Source organism: Mus musculus, chromosome 10, assembly GCF_000001635.26.
Source record: "Mus musculus strain C57BL/6J chromosome 10, GRCm38.p6 C57BL/6J".
Classification (NCBI taxonomy): domain Eukaryota; kingdom Metazoa; phylum Chordata; class Mammalia; order Rodentia; family Muridae; genus Mus; species Mus musculus.
This window is the reverse complement of record NC_000076.6, coordinates 128,766,723-128,777,329: the sequence shown is the minus strand read 5'-3', so window position 1 is coordinate 128,777,329 and position 10,607 is coordinate 128,766,723. Positions and strand designations below refer to the sequence as shown.

Here is a 10,607-nt window from a genome sequence, read left to right as displayed (position 1 = left end):
CGTCCCCGTGCTACCCGGGGACGGGTCCATACGGTGTTGTTCTTGATTCCCATTGTAACTTAAAGGGAAACTTACACAATGTCCGGAGCCCTTGACATCCTGCAGATGAAGGAGGAGGATGTCCTCAAATTCCTTGCTGCGGGAACCCACTTAGGTGGCACCAACCTTGACTTTCAGATGGAGCAGTACATCTACAAAAGGAAAAGTGACGGTATCTACATCATAAACCTGAAGAGGACCTGGGAGAAGCTGTTGCTCGCAGCTCGAGCTATTGTTGCCATCGAGAACCCTGCTGATGTCAGCGTCATCTCCTCCAGGAACACTGGCCAGCGAGCTGTGCTGAAGTTTGCTGCTGCCACAGGAGACACTCCGATCGCTGGCCGCTTCACACCTGGGACCTTCACTAACCAGATCCAAGCAGCCTTCAGGGAGCCACGGCTTCTAGTGGTGACCGATCCCAGGGCTGACCATCAGCCACTCACAGAGGCCTCTTATGTCAATCTGCCCACCATTGCTCTGTGTAACAGATTCTCCCCTGTGCTATGTGGACATTGCCATCCCATGCAACAACAAGGGAGCTCACTCAGTGGGTCTGATGTGGTGGATGCTGGCCAGGGAAGTACTCCGCATGCGAGGTACTATCTCCCGTGAGCACCCCTGGGAGGTCATGCCTGATCTTTACTTCTACAGAGACCCAGAGGAGATTGAGAAGGAGGAGCAGGCTGCTGCTGAGAAGGCTGTGACCAAGGAGGAATTCCAGGGTGAATGGACCGCACCAGCTCCTGAGTTCACTGCTGCTCAGCCTGAGGTGGCCGACTAGTCTGAGGGTGTGCAGGTTCCCTCTGTGCCCATCCAGCAGTTCCCCACAGAAGACTGGAGTACACAGCCAGCCACTGAGGATTGGTCAGCAGCTCCCACAGCGCAGGCCACTGAGTGGGTTGGAGCCACCACTGAGTGGTCCTGCGCTGCTGTGCAGGTGCCTGAGCAAAGGGAAAAAAGATGGAAGGAAAATAAAGTTGCTAAAAGCTGAAAAAAAATATTTATTTTATTTAATGTATATGTGTACCACATATGTGCCCAGTGCCCACAGAGGTCAGAAGAGGGTGTCAGATTCCCTGGCACTGAGTCATGAATGGTCATAAACCACCATATGAATCCTGGGAGTTGAACCTGGGTCTTCTGAAAGAGTACACGTATTCTTAACTCGCCCCCATCCACTTTCAAAACAAAAGTCATCGGTCAGCAGATTAGAGGTACATGAGAAAAAAATTCAGAGAGCTTTAGAAACTAAGTGTTGGAATGGGTGAAGAATTTCTAGTCAATCACTAGCCATGGCATAAAGAATAGTGGTCATTAAGATCAGAAGGAACTGATCTGTGAGGGTCCTGACCTTCTGCTATGAAGCTGACAAGGGTGGCCAGTGGTGAAAAGAGAGTAAAGAAGAAGAAGTGCATAGTCAGCCACGGTGGCATGGGCTGAGATAGCAGGATATCAAGTTCAAGATCAGCTTGGGCTACATAATGAGGTTTTATCCTAGAAGCTGGGGGAATGACTCCATGGGTAAAAGTGCATGCCACACCATCTGGAGGACCAGCATTCTGATCCCCAGAACCCAGAGAGCAAGTCTATAATCTCAGTGTTCCTATGTGTGATAGTTTGAGAATGGCCTCACAGACTCATGTGTTTCAATGCTTGTTCCCTAGTAGTTAGAACTGCTTGGGAAGGACTAGGAGGCGTGACCTTGACGTAGGTGAATAACTAGGGTTTGAGGTTTCAGAAGTCAACTTTGTTCCCAGTTACAGTCTCTCTCTCTCTCTCTCTCTCTCTCTCTCTCTCTCTCTCTCTCTCTCCCTCTTTCTCTCTCCCTCTCTCTCTCTCTTCCCCTCTCTTTCCCTCTCTCCCTCTCTCCTTCTCTTCCTTACTTCTCTTCTCCCTCCTCTTCTTCCTCCTCCTCCTCTTTTTTGTTTTTCCTATGTTCATTTGTTTTGTTTCGGTTTTGTTTTGGTTTTGGTTTTTAAGACAGTTTCTCTGTGTAGCCCTGGCTGTCCTGGAACTCACTCTGAAGACCAGGCTGGCCTCAAACTCAAAAGATTTGCCAGCCTCTGCCTCCTGAATGCTGGGATTAAAGGCTACTGCCACCTGTCTACCTTTCTACTCCTTAAAAATAACAGTTGGGGGGCTTGACAGATAGCTCAGGAATTGAGAGCTCTGACTACTTTTTCAGAGTCCTGAATTCAATTCCCAACAACCACATGGTAGCTCAAATCCATCTGTGGTCTGATGCCCTCCTCTGGTGTGTCTGAAGACAGCTACAGTGTCTTCATACATATAATAGATAATTCTTTTTTTAAAAAATTGCATATGGGAGCCAGGCATAGTGGTACACACCTTTAATCCAGTACTTGGGAGGCAAAGGCAGGTGGATCTCTCCTGTTCCAAGACAGCAAGTTCTGAGCCAACCAGGACTACATAGGGAGACCTTGTTTCAAAATTAAAAAAAAAAAAAAGTGGGGTGTGGTGGCGTATGCCTTTAATCCCAGCACTTGGGAGGCAGAGGCAGGTGGACTTCTAAGTTCAAAGCCAGCCTGGTCTACAGAGTGAGTTCCAGGACAGCCAGAGCTACACAGAGAAACCCCATCTTGGAAAAAAAAAAATCAAAATTAAAAAAAAAAATAAAACCCAGGAAGAGAAAAAAAGGACTCTTTTCAAAAAAAGAAATAAATAAAAGACTATTTCAAAGTTCTTTAGTGTAGCAACTGACCATATCCCCAGCCCCAGTCCCCACCACTCTCTCTTTGAGAGAGAAAGTGTTAACCATGTCACCCTGGCTAGTCTGGACCTGAGATCACCTCCCTTTGTCTCCAGAGTCCTGGGATTAAAGGCCTGTGTCACCACCTCCCAGCAACACTACTACACTCTTAATAACAGATTCTCTATTCTTGATATGTGTACTTGGGTTAATTTTGAAGACATATGAAAGGTGTAGATACCATTTCCTTAAGTACTTGGGAGACTAAATAAAAAACGATTACCCAGTGTACTGAGTCTACTTATAATCAAGGCATACAAGAGGATCAGTAGCTTAGGGCCATCCTCAGTTATACAGTGAAATTTTTTACGACAGCCTGAGCTACATGAGATCCCACCTCAGAAAACCCAAAGAGAGGGCTGGCCAGATCTGGCAGCCAGTAAAGGTGCTTTTGGCCAAGCTGGACGACCTGCGTTCAATCCTCTGGACTGGCAGAAAAGAGAGAACTGATTCCACAGGATGTCCTCTCAGTGACATTTGCACACCCGTGCACACACACATACACACGAACAAACATAGGTTTTAGAAAGTTTCTGTACAGGAAAAAAACAAACCTATCTGCTGCTTTGAAAACAAGCAGGTTGAGGAAAATTTCCATACCACTTGGCCTCTCGGTACCACCTAGTGGGCAGCAAACCCCAATACAAGCTAATGCCAAAACGACCAGTCCTAAAACAGCTCACTTCCAAATTCCTAACCTTTGTTACCTGCATAAGGGGGGTGGGGGGGATGACACACCATGAGCAAAGAAAAGCAACTCTCTCTCTCTCTCTCTCTCTCTCTCTCTCTCTCTCTCTCTCTCTCTCACACACACACACACACACGGACATATGGGCTGAATTATAATCTTACTGTGATGGCATTTGGAAGCAAGACCTTAAGGCACTAATTAGATTTAAATGAGGTCATGAGATAGGGAACCTTTAATAAGATTTGTGCCCTAATCAAAGGGGATTCTTTCCAGGATGATAAGCTCAGGAAAAGCCATGTGTGTGACTCTACATAAGAAGGCAGCTACACACAAGGCAAGACGAGAAACTTCTCGGCAATGACATACTAGTTGTGACTTCCTCAACTGATTTTGTGGGGGAAATAAATTTCTCCTTTACCAGTATGATGGATATTCTTGGTCATGGATGGGAAGAGGGACTCAGTTGAAGGACTGCTTGCCTCAGATTAGCCTGTGGGTGTGTTTGTGGGGCGTTTTTTTCTGAGATAAGTGGAGAGGGTCCTAGGCTATTTGTTCTCAATCTGTGGGTCACGACCCCTTGGGAGTTGAAAGAACCTTTCACAGGGGTCACCTAAGACCATTGGAAAACACAGATATAAGAAGTTGGAGAGATGGCTCAGTGGCTAAGAGTGGCTGCTCTTCTAGAAGTCCTAAGTTCAATTCCATGGTGGCTCACAACCATCTCTAATAAGTTCTGATGCCCTCTTCTGGCATGCAGGTGTACATGCAGATAGAGCACTGACAACATAAAATATATAAATAGATCATTTTTTAAAGACACAGAGATTTACATTATACTTCATGACAGTAGCAAAATTACAGTTATGAAGTAGCAACAAAATAATTTTATGGTTGGGGATCACCACCACATGAGGGGCCGTATTAAAGGGTCACAGCATTAGGAAGGGTGAGAACCACTGTCATAGGTGGTCCTAGGTTGCATAAGAAAGCTAGCTGAACAGAAGCAGGGAACAGTCAGTGAGCAATCCTGTCCTTGCTGCTGTTGGTGGTGGGGTTCTGGAGTTGTTTGTTTGTTAGAGACTGGGATCTCCTTATGTAGTTCTGGATGGCCTGGGACTCACTCCATAAACAAAGCTGAATTTGAACTCACAGAAATGCTTCTTCCTCTGCCTCCCAAGTGCTGTGATGAAGGCGTGGACCACCAAGCCCAAAACCCCTGTGGCCTTAAGTTCCTACCTTGGCTTTGCTTCATCGGCTTTAGACCAAATGGAAAAAAAAATACACTTTCTATAAGTTAGTTGTGGTCAGAGTTTTTATTACAGCCATAAAGCAAGGGAGAGCAATTAACTCTCTCACACTCTGACTGGGTCTGAAAATCAAGTTAGTATTAGAATAGCAGATGAAAGCACACAAGTTGTGTTGGGTTATTTTTATGTGTGCAGGGAGTACCTTCAGGAGGGTGATGACAATACAAAGTAGCAGCGAGGGCTGAGAGCTTATACCCTAGGTTAAATCAACTACAAAAATGTGACAAGAGGGGCTGGTGAGATGGTTTAGTGGGTCAGAGCACCGACTGCTCTTCCAAAGGTACTGAGTTCAAATCCCAGCAGCCACATGGTGGCTCACAACCACCCATAATAAGATCTGATACCCTCTTCTGGTGCGTTTGAAGACAGCTACAGTGAACTTATACTAATAAATAAATCTTTGGCCGGAGCAAGTGGGATTGACTAGAGCAAGCAGAGGTCCTAAGTTCAATTCCCAACAATCACATGAAGGCTCACAACCATCTGTACAACTAAAGTGTGTACTCATATACATAAAATAAATAAATCTTTTTAAAAATGTGATAAGAGGAGAGATTGGGCAGCTGTGGAAATGTGGAGAGAGGAACTTTCCTTTTGGGGTTGATTTTTGTTTTGTTTTATTTTATTTTATGTTATTTTATGTTATTTTATGTTATTTTATGTTATTTTATTTTATTTTATTTTATTTTGAGTCTCACACCACCCAATCTGGTCTCAAACTTACCTTTTGACCAAGGATGACTTGAACTCCCGATCCTCCAAGATCCATCTCCCAAGTGCTGCTGGGAGTACAGGCTTGTGCCACCATACCTAGCTCACAGGGTTTGTTTGTGTTAGAGTTCTCTCAGCCTCAGTTCCCCATCTCTGGTAAGAATGTCTCCCCTTCCTCCTGGTAAGGGGGCACCTTTGCAGTCTGCCTTGTGGTCTACTTTCAGGAAGAAAGATGAAACAAAGAGCACCAATATTGTATTTTCTTCCATAGAGAGAATTCTGGAGTTTTAGCACAGAAATATTATAAAGATGTGTTTTTGTTTTAATCCTACGTGTGGTGTACTGGCTGGTTTTATGTGTCAACTTGACACAAGCTAGAATCATCACAGAGGAAGGAGCCTCAGTTGAGGAAATGCCTCCATGAGGTCCAGCTGTAGGGCATTTCTCAATTACTGATCAATAGGGGAAGGCCTGGCATGTTGTAGGTTGTACCATTCCTTGGCTGGTGGTCCTGAGTTGTATAAGAAAGCAGGCTGAGCAAGACTTGGAAAGCAAGCCAGTAAGCAGCACCCTCCGTGGCCTCTGCATCAATTCCTGCCTCGAGGTTCCAGCCCTACTTGAGTTCCTGTCCTGACTTCCTACAATTATGGACTATGATTTCCAAGTGTAAGCCAAATCAACCCTTTCCTCCCCAACTTGCTTTTTGGTCATGGTGTTTTGTCGCAGCAATAGACATCCTAAGACAAACTGGTACCAGTTTAGTGGGGCTTTGCTGTATACAGACCTGACCATGTTTTGGGGAGGATTTGTGGAAGGACTTTGGAACTTTGGGCTAGAAAAGCCATTGAGTGTTATGACCATGGCGGCAATGTTCTGTAGGAGCTTGGAAGATAAGAATTTTGAGAGCTGTGCAGAAAATGGATGCCTGGCTTGTGGCATTTCAGAGGGAAGACTGAAGGCTCTCTCAGAGCCATTTCTATTTTGATTGCAAATATTCTATGGTTCTGGTTAGCTGGGGCTGAAGAATCAGCTGTGATTAACACAGTACCAGAACTACTAAAGAGAAACCTTTGTTTTACTGGGACAATTAATAAGAGACCGGCATCACTGAGGTGAAATCTTCTGGGAAGTGTTTCTTGGGAGCACAGAGAAGCTGTGTTCCAGAGGCAGCCACAGTTGTACTTCACGTTGGCAGCTGGACTTGGTAATATATAAGGGTTACCCAGGTGGTACTTGTTTTGAAAGCATGAAGGGGTCATGAAGAGCAGCTGAAGCTTGGCACTGTGAGAGGCCAGGAGAGGTCATTGATGAAGATGCAGCCTCAGTGGCGGTTGGAGGCCCAGGGCTGAAAGGGTCATGTAGAGAAGCTGAGGCTTGGCACCGGGAAAAGCCTATGAGAGGCTACTGATGAAAGTGCAGCCCAGTTGCAGCAAGGGACCCCAGCAGTTTTGGAGATGCCAGGTAACATAGTGGTTTGTTGAGCTAATAGAAACCCTGACTAAGACGTGTGGGGATTTGGGGATGTGTCACGGCAGCTGATTATGATGTGCCTCATGCTCTAGCAGAAGCATGGTTTTGCCAGCTGTTGATAGTTTCTGTGATTGTGTGACCTTTGGAATTTTGGGAACTTTTTGGAGGGTATATATATAAATGCTGGGACCATGAAAGGTAGGGTGGGTGGTTGTTGGTCGTTCGGGGATGTTGGTTGTGGTTTGTTAGTAATCATACTCAAAGAAGAAATAAGACAGAAATTAGATTCAAACAACCCCCCCTCCCTCCCTCTCTCTTCCCTCTCTCCTTTATCTCCTATCTAGTGATGGGGTGAAATGGAGGGGGAGGGAGAATAAAGGGTGGGGAAAAAGAAGATCCCACAATGTAGCAAAGACCAGCTAAATTCTTCAACTTAAAATAACCAATATGTTAAAGTAGCATATTTCAGGATGGTAGGCTCTAAATTCACCAGTCTCATGGGCCATGTTTTGAAGACTCCTGCCTTACACGTAAATGTTCTTCTGTGGAGGAAAACAGACCCTGCAAAACTGAAAGCATGTTGGCCACATACTTGTCACCCTGAGACCTGCCTGCAAATGCAGGCCGAGTCTTCACTGCCAGATTTTCATGCAGTGTTAGTCACGCTATTCAAATGCTATCCTTGCCATTACATGCCTATAATCCCAACACTGGGGGATGATGATGCAGGAGGATGCCAGTTTAGGTGACATAGTAAGACCCAGTCTGAGGGCCTGGCACAAACCTTTAATCAGGCCTTTGCCAGCCTGCCTGCTACCATGCTCCCATTCCATGATGATCATGGACTCTTAACATTCTGAAACCCCAAACTAACTCTTCTCTAAGTCCCCTTGGTCATGGTATCTCAGTCAGGGCAATTGAAAATTAACTGAAACACATAGCAGCAGTTATGCCTGTTACTTTTCATTTTTTCCCCCTTTGAGACAAGGTTTTCAGACAGTTTCAGCCCTGGCTGGTCTGAAACTCCTAAAGACCTGTCTGCCTCAGAGTCCTGAGTACTGGGATTAAGGTGTGTTCTACCACAGCGGCTTCTAGCTGGCTTTAATAAAGGATTTTTATCAGGGCTACATAAATGATTCGGAGGTTAAAAGTATACTGTTCTTGCAGAGGTCCTAAATTCAGTTACCAGGACCCACTTCAGACAACTCATAACTACCTGTAACTCCAACTCCAAGGAGCCCTACACCCTCTTCTGGAATCCACAGGCACCTGACCTGTGTTCCGATGACATTCATTCACATAGACATAGAAGCATAAAAAAAAATCCTTAAAAACTCATTCATGTCGGCCAGGGGGAAGTGGTATGTGCCTTTAAGCACTTGAGAGGTGCTGGTGGATCTCTGTGAGTTGGAGGCTAGCCTGGTCTACAAAGATGGTTCCAAGACAGCCAAGGCTACAGAAAGAAACCCTGTCTTGGAAAAACAAAACAAAACAAAACAAAACACAACAACAAAAAGTTTGATTTTGAGGCAGGATCCAAGGCAGCTGAGGATGGCCTTTGTTACTTAATTTTTCATTCTTATAGGGGGTGCCCTAGGGTTTCTATTACTGAGATGAAACACCACCAAACAAAGTTGGGGAGGGCTGGGCAGTGGTGGTGCACGCCTTTAATCCCAGTACTTGGGAGGTAGAGGCAGGCAGATTTCTGTGTTCAAGGCTAGCCTGGTCTGCAGACTGAGTTCCAGGACAGCCAGGGCTATACAGAGAAACCCTGTCTTCAAAAAAAGAAAGTTGGGGAGGGAAGAGTTTATTTGGTTTATGCTTCTACAGCACTGATCCTCACTGAAGGAGGTCAGGATAAAAACTCAAACAGGGAAGGAACCTGTAGGCAGAGGCTGACACAGGCACAGAGGCCATGGCAGGATACTGCTTTTTGGCTTGTCCCTTGTAGTTGGTTCAGCCAGCTTTCTGATAGAACCCAGGACCACTAGCCCAGAGATAGCACTATCCATTAAGAAATGCCCTTCAGGCCTGCCAACAGCCCTGTCTTTTGGAGGCATTTTCCTGAGGGTCCCTCATGACTTTAGTTTATATCAAGTTGACACAAAAGTATCCAGCACACGACACTCAGGAGTCCTGGGGTAGGTGTTGCCTGAGGGAGCTTTATTGCTCAAAATTTTGTCTCACATTAGCAGTGAGGACTCGGGCATTGCCTTGACCTGTGGTGTCTTTAACTTTAGATTCTCCTGCCTCTACTCTCGTCGTGCTGGGACTGTAGGCTTGTGCTATCTTGCTGTTTTATGTGGTTCTGGGAATTACACCCAAGACTTTGTCCATACTAGGTAAGCACTCTGACATCTAACTTCAATCCCACCCTATCCTTCAGGAACCTGTATACATATGTCTGTTTCTCATAACATATGGGAAACTACATATATAGTAATTGTCAGGTTCCTACAAAAAGGAACCCAGACGTTGGTCTCTAACTGTTCCCAGGCTAAGTATTTATTATTAGCCGTGTTCTTTTCTATGCATGGTTTCAAGCCTTATTTCAGTTGGATATTTGAGAATTTAACTGTTAGGCTCTAAGAATGCAGTACCCCACACCTGGAAGCCCAGTGCTGGGGAAGCAGAGGCAGGACAATTACCTCATCCACACAGTGAATTCCAGTTACAAGCCAGCCAAGGTTATACAGAGATCCTGTCTCAAACTAACCAACTGGCTTAGGAGCTGAAGGAACTAACTAAGTTGGTGGCTGGGAAATAAGCAAACATGACAATGTGGACAACCATGATAGGCAGGGAAGACAGCTCAGTCAGGAGTTTACCCCTAGGAGGGGTAGGGGCCTCGGGGAGCTGCTCTAGGGAGGAAGACACAGATGGATCCCTGAGGCTCACAAGTCAGCCAGCCTAGCACAATCAGCGAGCCCAGGCCTAATGAGGGTCTTTGCCTCGAAGAGCAAGGTGAATGTCTTCTCCACATTTTGTGTGGTATCACCGCACACAGACATTGACATGGGCATACACACATGGAACACACAAGAAATGGGTAGCTTAGCTAATGTTTAAGGGTGAGGGTAATGGTAAGGGAAGGATTCTCAAAGATCCGAAAGCTTTAAAGGGGCTGGGAGGGGGTAAGGATTTAACAGGGTTGATTTTGGTGGGACTTCTAAGTGAAGCTAGGGCCTCTGAATTCCTGAGAGCTGACCACGGTTCCCAGTAGTCTGTGACAAAGGCGCAGCATGGATAAGACAAGAGATGGACAGCAGATCTTCTGGATAGATCTTGACATGTCATTACTTTGCCCCGATATCGTCTTAGGTAGCATCCAAGGTGAAATTTCAAAAGTTGCTCCAGCATCTGACGTCAGCCAGTTATCTTCAGAAGCAATGAGGAAGGTACAGCAGATGTACTGCTGTGTGGCACAATGGCACATACATTAGTGTCAAATTAACCTTCTTCTAAATTTCACTAGATTTCAGCGCTAACTTGTGTTTACTGAGGTCTAATTTTGCCATATATCACTTTATTGAGATGGTCTTACCCTGTAGACCAGGTTGGCCTTGGAATGCTGACAATCCTGTCTCTGTCTCCAAAGTCCTACCACAGGTGTGTACTA

General features: G+C 45.6%; 1 pseudogene; it reads left to right on the top strand.

The window, feature by feature from the left end:
- On the top strand, positions 1-1,029 carry Rpsa-ps2 (ribosomal protein SA, pseudogene 2; annotated as a pseudogene).